This window comes from Erinaceus europaeus, chromosome 15 (assembly GCF_950295315.1).
Source record: "Erinaceus europaeus chromosome 15, mEriEur2.1, whole genome shotgun sequence".
In the NCBI taxonomy this organism is placed as follows: Eukaryota; Metazoa; Chordata; class Mammalia; order Eulipotyphla; family Erinaceidae; genus Erinaceus; species Erinaceus europaeus.
In genome coordinates this window covers 75838598-75850313 of record NC_080176.1, presented here as the reverse complement: position 1 = coordinate 75850313, position 11716 = coordinate 75838598, and positions in this window count along the sequence as shown.

The following is an 11716-nucleotide window of genomic DNA, read 5'->3' as shown; positions in this document are numbered from 1 at the left end:
GTAGGACTTCTATAGTGTCTGCTAGGCAGAATTTTAAGTCCTTGACTTTTTATTTTAGCCAAATCTATCATGACCTTTTATTTATTTTTATTTATTCCTTTTGTTGCCCTTGTTGTTTTGTTGTTGTAGTTATTATTGATGTCATTGTTGTTGGATAGGACAGAGAGAAATGGAGAGAGGAGGGGAAGACAGAGAGGGGGAAAGAAAGACAGACACCTGCAGACCTGCTTCACCGCCTGTGAAGTGACTCCCCTGCAGGTGGGGAACCGAGGGCTTGAACCGGGATCCTTTCGCTGGTCCTTGTGCTTAGCGCCACCTGCGCTTAACCCGCTGCGCTACTGCCCAACTCCCCTATCATGACCTTTTATGCACACTCATATAATTTAGAATCTATCCTTATGGGAGTTGGGCGGTAGCACAGTGGGTTAAGCACACGTGGCACGAAGTGCAAGGACAGGCTTAAGGATCCTGGTCCCTGCCTCTGGCTTCCCATCTGCAGGGGAGTCTCTTCACAGGCGGTGAAGCAGGTCTGCAGGTGTCTATCTTTCTCTCCCCACTCTGTCTTCCCTCCTATCTTGATTTCTCTGTCTTATCCAACAACAATAATAACCACAACAATGATAGAACAAAGGCAACAAAAAGGGGAAAAAATGGTCTCCAGGAGCAGTGGATTCGTGGTGCAGGCACTGATCCCCAGCGAGGCAAAACAAAAACAAAAACAAAAACAAAACCTATCCTTATTTCTTATCTGTGCATTTAAATAAACTACAAGTTCCTTAGTCTTTTAAGAAACCTCACATTGGGGGGACCAGGTAGAACACCCACTTTAACATGTATGAGCCTCCTGACACCACATGAGAACAACAAACAAAAGGGGAAGTTGAACAAGCAGTGGCATATAGCAGTGAAATCATGCCAGTAGACAACTATGGAGGGGAAAAAAAAAGTAGAGGCTTTATAATTGGCTGCATTTTGTAAGGCCAATCAAGTGTGCAAGTACTCAAGTACTCTGTTTATTGGGGCAGACAGAAATTGTGGGGGGTAGAAAGGAAGAGAGAAAGACAGAGACACCTGCTTCATCACTCATGAAGCATCTGCCCCCCAGGATCAAGTACTCACTTTAGATTGGAGTAGTAGTAGGTGGGGACTGCAACATCTTTAACTTTTAATATTTTTTTGTGAACAATATTAATAGGGAATGCAAGTTCTCAACTGTTTATTTCCTTTATGAAGGTCCTTTAGGTGTAAAGTTACCTAGATAAAAGCCAAATATTTTCAGAAAATGGCCTCATTAAATTCTGCAACTTCAAACTTTTCTTGACAAACTATACGCCATCATGCATATAGTTCTTGCTTCTTTGAAAAGCATTGTGGAATCAGATCTCTGTTTCTAAATCTATTTGATAAATCACCGTTACTGAAGTTACTGTGTGGGGGTTCACATATCTGCATATTCATGAGAACAGCACTTTGCTCTCTAGGGAAATGAATAAACTCTGCAATTTCCAATAAAAAATTTTTTTTGAAAGGGACTAGTTTTTGAAGCAGGTTTAGAGAGACACAAGGTGAACTTCTGTCCCCAAATTGCTGCCTGCACCTGTATTTGGCTCAATTTTCACATAAAATGCCCTCTATGTTGTACAGCATATTCAACTCGAAACTGTAACTTCTATTCTCTCTACTGACACTCAGGGGAAATCTAGAGCTCATAAATACTTCTCAGAGCAACTAAATCCCATAACTCAATTTTACAGGTGAAGAAACTAAGAATCTAAGAATGACACAACTAATTAAGCTGTGAGCCACAACTAGAAACCAGGGTTTTTTGCATTTTAGTTTTTGGTGTTATTTCCAATGGATTAGATTATCTCACTTTCAATTCTGTTTATAGTTTTAAAAAATCAGTGTAGAACAATTTAAATATTTTCATGAAAAAAATATATTCAAAATTATTCTCTGGGACATAAGGGAAATGGCAGAAAAGGCTTTATTCTTTTTAGAGAAACACCCTAAAAGTAAGTAAAAGCTGGAATCCAAGCCAATTTTGCTATAAATATTTTTATGTAAAACAGTCAACATTTCACAGCTTTGTAACAAATGACTAAAGCAAGAAAAGGACTATTAGCGTTCAGGAGACTCCACACCACCACCACCACCACCACCACCACCCCATATTTTTATGAGTTAAGTGAATAATATAAACAGAGATGTATATGTTAACAAAGGGAATAAGTCAATGTAGTAACACAAATAACAAGAGTTTCACTGACTGTAAATTCAATATATATATATAACCTGGAAAGGTAGCATAAAGGCTATGCAAAGAGACTTAAATGCCTGAGATTCAGTGCTCCTAGATTCAATCCACAGCACCACCATAAGCTAGAGCTGAGTAGTGCTCTAGAAAACAAACAAACAACAACAAAATAAAACAAAACCCCACTACATCAAAGAATGGGAAGATCTTTACTCTGAGAGTAAAAGAATGGGTTTCTCAGAGCGGACATATACCTAATTTATATATACCTCTCAGAGAGGATGTATACCTACCCCAAACTATATTCTTCTAGATTATAAAAAAGGAGGCAGTGATTGCATATCTGTCTCTCTCTCTATAAATAGATAGATAGATAGATAGATAGATAGATAGATAGATAGATATCCTTGACAAAGGATTGAGACAAGAACTAGAGCTTCTTTCCAATTTTGAGAGCCTACACTGCTCTTAAAATTGAGGTTGTCTGTTGGTATGCTTCTGGATTCTGCTTGTGAGAACTTCTGTTTTTATCATCACATTGGGTTCGCTTGTGTTGCTTGCGATATGTTCTGTTTGCATGTCCACTTGGCTGGGCACCCCCCTGCCTCCAGGACATTGGTTTGGTCCCCCCCCCAGGACATTTGGTTTAGTCCTCGCCGGTTTGTGCTTTGTTTCCTTCTCCTTGCCCCCTATCCTACTACATCCTTTGTTCCTGACTCTTCAGCCGGAGGAGAGAGATATAGGACAGAATTGTGTTGTGATTAGAAGAGATTAGTTTTTTGAACTACATCCCCACTCGTGAATAAAGGTTGAACTGCATTCTCAGCTCAGCCATGAGTCCCTGGTCGTCTGTCTCCCGCCTGCGAAGCCAGCACTGCAGTGGTCTGCATTCTTCTATAATGCTAACTTTTCTCCCACGGGTTCTCAGTTCCCCACACAAAGGTGACACTTATTGGGAGAGACCTACTACAGGCATATTGAGAAAAGTCCCTTTGACCCTTTTGCGGAGGACAATTCCACAGGCAAATAAAAAATAGGGGGACTAGGGGCCCGGGAGGTAGCATAGTGGGTTAAGTGCATATAGAGTGAAGTATAAATGGCGCGAAGCGCAAAGACCAACTAAGGATCCCGCTTTGAGACCCCGGTTCCCAAACTGCAGGGGAGTCGCTTCACAGGTGGTGAAGCAGGTCTGCAGGTGTCTATCTTTCTCACCCCCTCTCTGTCTTCCCTCCACTCTCCATTTCTCTCTGTCCTCTCCCACAATGACGACGACAGCAATAATAACAATAGTAATAACAAGGGCAACAAAAGGGGGAAAAATAGCCTCCAGGAGTAGTGGGTTCATAGTACAGGCGCTGAGCACCAGCAATAACCCTGCAAGCAAAAAAAAAGGGGGGGGATTTTTACAGCATTTTCACTTCTCATGGTCCACCCACTCCTCTCAAGGTTACAACTACCTTTGGTTTTGTGGATTCCGGATTCCTGATTTTATAGGGATCAGGCTGACCTAATTCTTAAAGTGTTGATATGTTCTGATCCACCAATAGACTATCTGAAAAACTGGAGCAAGACACTTCCTTTTGTTTTATTTGTTTCAGAAACCCTCTGGTACAGGAGAAACAGCTATTAGAAGGTCTCTTTGTAAACACTGGAAGGCAAAGAAACCACCTGCTAATGACTGGGGCAAAAGATTACAGTTAAAACAAATAATAGACAAGCCTAAATCCTGGCAGAAAATTGCTAGAAGAGACTTTCTTTGGGAAATCAAACATTTAAAGCACTCACATGCATCAGGCATTGAGAAAGTAACTTAACATGCTCAGAGCAGAATACAAGCTCAGAAAATACACAAGGAGATCCTACATGTTTCCCTTTGGCTGAGCTCTAGTTCAGCACAAGCTAAAAGCAAAGACTAAAGCAGAATTATAAATAGCCTAACTTATTCTTTCTTATTCCTTCCTTCCTTCCTATTATTTTTTAAATTTAAATTTTTTTTTTTTTTTGGTCTCCACGTTTATTGCAAGGGCTCGGTGCCTCCATCACGAATCCATTGCTCCTGGGGGCTATTTTGCTCCCTTTTGTTGTCCTTGTTGTGTAACGTTGTTGTGGTTATTATGATTGTTGTTGTTACTGATGCCATTGTTGTTGGATAGGACAGAGAAATGGAGAGGGGAGGGGAAGACAGAAAAGAGGAGAGAAAGACAGACACCTGCAGACCTGCTTCACCACCTGTGAAATGTACCCCCTGCAGGTGGGGAACCAGGGGCTTGAACCAAGATCCTTATGCCGGTCCTTGCGCTTTGCGCCATGTATGCTTAACCTACCGCCTGACCCCCTTTTTCTTTTTTTTTTCCTTTTTTTAAGATTTTATTTATTAATTCATGAGAAATGATAGGAGAGAGAGAAAGAACCAAACATCACTCTGGTACATGTGCTGCCAGGGATCGATCTTAGGACCTCATGCTTGAGAGTCAAATGCCTTATCCACTGTGCCACCTCCCGGACCAAACACCCGACCCCCTTTTTCTTCCTTCCTTCTTTCCTTCCTTCCTCCCTCCCTCCCTTCCTCCTTTCCTTCCTTCCTTCCTTCCTTTCTTTCTCTTTCTCCTCCTTCTTCTTCTTTTCCTTCTCCCCACCTCCCCACCTCTTCCTTCTTCTTTTCTGAAATTGAAGTATATTACTTGACATACAACCCTATCTTAGTTTCAGGTATTAACATAATGAATGACATCACAACTTTCTTCAATACAATGTGGGTCATAACATGGCAGAGTAGCACTTTGTCCAAGTGAGTTATTTCACTGGCCTGTTTTTCTTTTCTTTCTTTCTTCTTTGTTTTTAATGTTTTGAGGAGCTTCTATACTTCTCTTCCATAATAGCAAATTACATCCCTATAAGCAGTTCATGAGGGTTCCTTTTCGTCTGCATCCTGTCAGAGGTCTGTTTAGGGAAAGACCTCTCTTCCTTTACCTCCACCTGTACCCTGCATATAGCCAGGAAGAAGGGCCAGAGGTAACAAGATGTCTGCGTCCTGTACTAGTACCTCCTTTTCTGCCTGACAGCTAAGACCATAGAATGCAGGTAAATGCAGATGTGAACACCTGAAGACAATGGCTGAAGGAAATTCCGTCAGGGTCCCACGCATCCATAGAACCCACTATACAATTTAGAAAACCAGAAACTTGGGGCCCTCCCTGCTTGTTCTCCCTCTCAACCTCTGGATACCTCTGAAGACTGCTTTTCCTCTTTCTTTCTTTCTTTCTTTCTTTCTTTCTTTCTTTCTTTCTTCCTTTCTATTTCTTTTTTTTTTTTTTGCCTCCAGGGTTATTGCTGGGGCTCAGTGCCTACACTAGGAATCCACTGCTCCTGGAGGCTATTTTTTTTCTCCTTTTGTTGCCCTTGTTTATCGTTATTGTTCTTATTATTGTTATTATTGCTGTCGTTGTTGGATAGGACAGAAAGAAATGGAGAGAGGAGGAGAAGACAGAGGAGAAGAGAAAAAGAGACACCCACAGACCTGCTTTGCCACCTGTGAAGCGACCCCCCTGCAGGTGGGGAGCCGAGGTCTCGAACCATGCTTTTCCCTCCTTGTTTTTGCTCAATAAATCTCATCTCCCTAAAACACAGCTGTCTCTCTTGTGATCCTTTCCTGCAGATGTCAGTCGTGAACCCTCCCAGTAGAAGGTAATGGAACCTCTGAGCCCGTTGCCCTGTTCCCCTTTGTACTTCTACTGCACAACCAACACTGTTTCTCTATTTGTTACTTCTTTATTGGGGGATGAATGGTTGATAGGTGACAATAAAATACAGTACTATGTACATATGTAGCATTTCCACATGACAGTACAAGCCCCACTAGCTCTTCCCCCTGTCATTATGTTCTGGGACCTGAATCCCCCCCACCCCCACCCCAGAGTCTTTTACTTTGGTGAAGTGTACCAACCAACACTTTTTTTTTTTTTCTGATAGTATTCTGGTCGCTTTGAGAGAGCATTCCAACACATAGCATCAATCTGCAAAAACTGAAGCTATTCTTTTTTTTTCCCTTCCTTCCTTCCTCCCTTTCATGCTCCCCCTCCCCCCTATCCCCCCCCCCCCCCAAACACACAGGTGAAAAGAAGGAAATCTTTGTCAAAACACCAACTGACCAAGGCTGGCAAAAATCACATAGTGGTTATATAAAACATCTTTGCTGCCTAAAGCACCAAAGGTCCCATGTTCAATCCCAAAGCACCAAAGGTCCCAGGTTCAACCCCTGTAAGACAAAGTTGAGATCTGGTCAAACAAACAAACAAGCAAAAAATGTAAGTTATTAAACAAAGACAATAATCATAACCCATACATATCAAACCAAAACCAGGAGAGGGGAGAGGATAGAAACCAAATTTAAGGGGCCTGGAGGTGGCACATCTGGTTAAGTACACATAGTACTAAGAGGAAGGACCCGCTCAAGGATCCAGGTTGGAGCTCTCAGCTCCACACCTGCAGAGGGGAAGGTTCTGGAATGCAAAAGCAGATCTGCAGTTGTTTATCAATCTCTCTTTCCCTCTGTCCCCTCCTCCCCTCTCAATTTCTCTCTGCCCTGTCAAATAAAAAGGAAATAATGATTGCCAAGAGCAACAAATTTGTAGTGCATGTGCCAAGCCCCAGCAAATGAAAAAGAAAGAAAAGAAACAATTTTAATTGTTTAAATATAATTTAAGATATTTGAATTTTAAAATTACACTATCAAGTTTTCAATTTTTCACAAAAATATGAAGCATACAAAGAAATAAAATTGTTGACCTAATAACAGAAGGAATTAATGATAGCTGTTCTGAGGAGATATAGATATTGGACTTACTTATCTAGGATTTCAAATCATGTATCTTTAATGTGTTCAAAATGCTAAAGAAAACATGGATGAAAGAAGTAAAGGAAACCATAAAAAAAGATATCTCAGCAGAAAGAGACCATAAAAAAATAGAAATTATAGACTGGCATAAGGATCCCGGTTTGAGCCCTCAGCTCCCCATCTGCAGGGGAGTCGCTTCACAAGCATTGAAGCAGGTCTGCAGGTGTCTATCTTTCTCTCTCCCCCTGTGTTCCCCTCCTCTCTCCATTTCTCTCTATCCTACCTAACAACGACAACATCAATAACAACAACAAGAATAACTACAACAACAATAAAAAACAAGGGCAACAAAAGGGAAAATAAATAAATATTAAAAAAATAAAAATAAATACATTATAAATGGAACCAACCAGTGAAGGTGGAATGAAAAAAATAGAAAACAAGTGAAAGTTTTACCAAGTTATTTTAGTAAACTACTGAGTAGGAAGAAAAGTTATCAGTTAGTTATAAGACAGGTAAGGTGAAATTATTCATTCTGAAGGGCAAAACCAAAAGGAAGAGAAATGAGTAGAACTGAAAGGAACTATAGCACACAGACATATGGATGTCCCAGAAAGAGAGAAATAAAAGGACCAAACCTAATACTTAACCAATTGTTAGACTATTACTAGTTTAAGAAAATGGAAAAGGAAATAATCTAGACATTTAATAAGAAGGGATTCCAACAAAGGTAAACACAGAGAGAGCTCCACTAAGACACATATAGTCAAATTGTCAAATATCACAAAGACAGAGAAAAGCTGAAATGCAAAATGAGAGAATTAATTTGCTGCATAGCAGGAACCCTTCCTAAGACCAGCAGCTGGTTTCTAATCAGAAATGATAGCGGCCAGAAGGCAGTGTGTTAACATATTTGAAGTGCTAAGGAGAAGACCAGTGAAATAGCACACTTGGATAATATACTGCTATGGTTTCTTTCACTCTCTACCAAAACCAAAAATAAAGCAAAACACCTTTACAAAAAGAAAGTGCTAGAGAAAAACAAACCAAACAAACAATCAAACAAAATGCAAGCCTCTGTTAATGGTGAGATATATATCTTGTAAGGGGGGTAAAATGGTAGCTCATTTAAGTATGGCATCTTTCTTGGTGGGGCCTAGTCATTCCATTTTAGACCTGATGCTTTCTATTACATCAAATTTGCTTAGCTCTATTGGATGGTGTTTTTGTCTTATAAAACATATCCAGGTTGAATGTGGTGGATTCAAGAGAATCCAGGCTAGCATAAGCAGAAGGTAATTTAAAAAGTTAGAAGTGGAGTTGTATGGATAATCTTTTTGAGGATATTAGAACCAAAGTTTTGAAAGTAGCAAAGGGATGGGGTAAGACTCAGGTACATAATCATTAGGAAATAGATCAGAAAAGAGAAAACTTCTACTTGCACAAAGTTAATATTTCTGTGAAAGTAAACTACATGTAATAGCACCTTATATACTGGTAAAATATCATTTATATGCTTTTCTTTAAATCTCCCCCCCCCCATTTTAAAAGGTGTATGGTAATGGGAGGGCACATTCCTAATGTTTTTAACAACAGTTGAATCTGAGACACTAAGTAATCCTGACATATTAGATCTTAAAGATGAGGTCTTCAATTCTTCAATACTTTAAAAGATTTTTGTTTCTCGTCCTGTTTCATATCTATGTTGCACTCAATTTCCCAATTCTTCATAGAAAGGAGAGCCATGCTCTGGGACTGAAAAATGTGTTTTCTATAATCCAATTGATTTTAAACTCTGCATTTCAGAAGTAGTGAGAATGCCCCTAACAGCATTGCTATAGAGTTCTCTAATTTGCTTTTTGCAACTTCATGCAGCAAGCAATTTGTCACCTCAGATCCTAATAGAACTTTCACATATTGAAATAAGAGATGGAAGCAGCCTTGTTCATCATCATGGTTACAGTGGGACAGGGGCTTATACCAGTCAAAATTGATCCTACATTTGACCTTAGACAAAAGGTAAAAAATGAACATCTTAAGCACACCTCTCACATAAAAGGACATTTCTCATCAGCAAACAATAAATCTATTCTTTAAATGGCAGTTTTAACAGACCAATGTAATGATTGAAAGCAGATAGCTGTCAAGTTTAAGGTCATTGACAAATAGCATTCAGACACCTTAAAATATTTTGTCGAGTCGTGAAATTAATTGATCTTTTAAATTTTTTTTATTTTTTCTATTTTTTATTTTTATTTAAGAAAGGAGACATTAACAAAACTATAGAATAAGAGGGGTACAATTCTGCACAATTCCCATAACCCGATCTCCATATCCCATCCCCTCCCCTGATAGCCTTCCCATTCTCTATCTCTCTGGGAGCATGGATCCAGGGTCATTATGAGTTGCAGAGGATGGAAGGTCTGGCTTCTGTAATTGCTTCCCCGCTGAACATGGGTGTTGACTGGTCGATCCATACTCCCAGTCTGCCTCTCTCTTTCCCTAGTAGGGTGGGACACTAAGGAAGTGGAGCTCCAGGACACAGTGATGGGGTCGTCTGTCCAGGGAAGTCTGGTCAGCATCTTGCTGGCATCTGGAACCTGGTGGCTAAAAAGAGAGTTAACATACAAAGCCAAACAAATTGTTGAACAATCATGGACCTAAAGACTGGAATAGTGCAGATGAAGTGTTGGGGGGTATTCCCTGCACGCTCTTGTGTACTTCTGCTTTCAGGTATATATTTTTCCCTTAGTTTATGGGCACAGGTGAACCTATGCTGTATCTCAGGGGACCTGGACTATATCTAGGTTTGGGGACTTTATTGGGGAGTGGACCACCTGGAATGGAATTAAAGAATACTATGAAAGGAAAGTTCTCACCCGAGTGATGAAGCTGAAGGGTTGTCATTCCACACCTGAAGTCTTTGGTCATAGTCTGAAGTGAAGCATGCCGGGGTGGCACTCGTTGCATTGATTAGGTTGCGATCCGTGAATGCAATATTATTTGATTTGAATTGAAAGCAGCATGCAGAAAAGTGGGCCCTACCCTAAGGTTCCAGGACTGGGGGAAATATAGGCTCTATAGTGGAAATGTGAGGTTTCTGTTGTCTTAGGGCTCAAGAAGACAATGGATAGTTATTGTTATCGTCACATTAGTTAGTGATAGGGTTAACTTTGGAAAGTCCCTTTGATAGGGTTTGGGGTATAATACCCAGCATCTTGTATATAGCTGTGCTACCGGTTGCTTCTGTTCTCCCTGGTCTAGGCTTTTGGGAGAGACAACATATCAATGACTCAGCCTATGTATTAAAAAGACTCAGTCTGTGTTTTAAGAAGTTCTAGACATATCATCAGTTTTTCGCCTCTCATATTACCGGCGGGGGGTGGTGGGGCGGGGGTCTGTGGTGGGGTTGGGACACAGTCTTTTGGTGGTGGGAGTGGTGTTTATGTACAATCCTATTAGAGTGTAAACATATAAACCACTATTAATTGATCTTTTTATCCAAAGCAAGAAAACAGTTGCACACTTATACCCATATAGCTGTAGCAGAATTAGAGAGTTTATAAAAACACAACTAGGAGATGCAAACCTTTCATTGTTGGGGGCCCCCAGACCTCACCAATGTGGAAAAACTTTATAAGCAGTGAAAAAATGCTGCAGGCATCTCTCTTTCCCTTCTCTATCTTCCTCTTCCCTCTCAATTTCTGCGTCTATTTGATAAATAAAATTTCTTTTTTTTTTTTTTTTCCTCTAGGGTTATTGCTGGGCTCGGTGCCTGCACCATGAATCCACTGCTCCTGGGGGCCATTTTTCCCCCTTTTTCTTGCCCTAGTTGTTGCAGCCTCGTTGTGGTTATTATTGCCATTGTTGACGTTGCTTTGTTGTTGGATAGGACAGAGAGAAATGGAGAGAGGAGGGGAAGACAGAGAGAAAGGGGGAGAGAAAGATAGACACCTGCAGACCTGCTTCACCGCCTGTGAAGCGACTCCCCTGCAGGTGGGGAGCCGGGGCCTCGAACCGGGATCCTTATGCCAGTCCCTGCGCTTTGCGCCACATGCGCTTAACCCACTGCGCCACCGCCCGACTCCCGATAAATAAAATTTAAAAAGCCTTTCTCCCAAATAATATAACAAGCTACCGAAAAGTAGGATAATAACATCTCCTTTACAACTCTTTTTTTTTTCTTTTCTTTTAAACTAAGGTCACATAGGAATTGCACATTTTGCTCACTGGCGAAGTGATGGGCTAGGAAAACATTTGAAACCTATCTAGGCCTACAGATTGGGACCTGCAGCTTGACTTTCTAATTCTATGAGATCTTTCTTAGTTTTCACCCTGGAGTAGTTATAAATACCGATTGACTTTTACAAATAAGTCATTTGAAATGTTTTGCATGTTGACAGATACACTTTACATTAAAGAAAGAAATTGAATATCATGCTGTAGGAAGTGGTTACAGGCACACACCACCACCTAGCAGCAGCTCATACTATTTCTTTAGCAAAAAAGAGGGTTCTATGACTTTGAACAATGAGAGGAGTATGTTCTGTTAATGGAGGATGTGAGCTGGTTCTCCACCTGTGACTCAGACCTAATGGATTTTTACTATAAGGACCTTTTCTGAT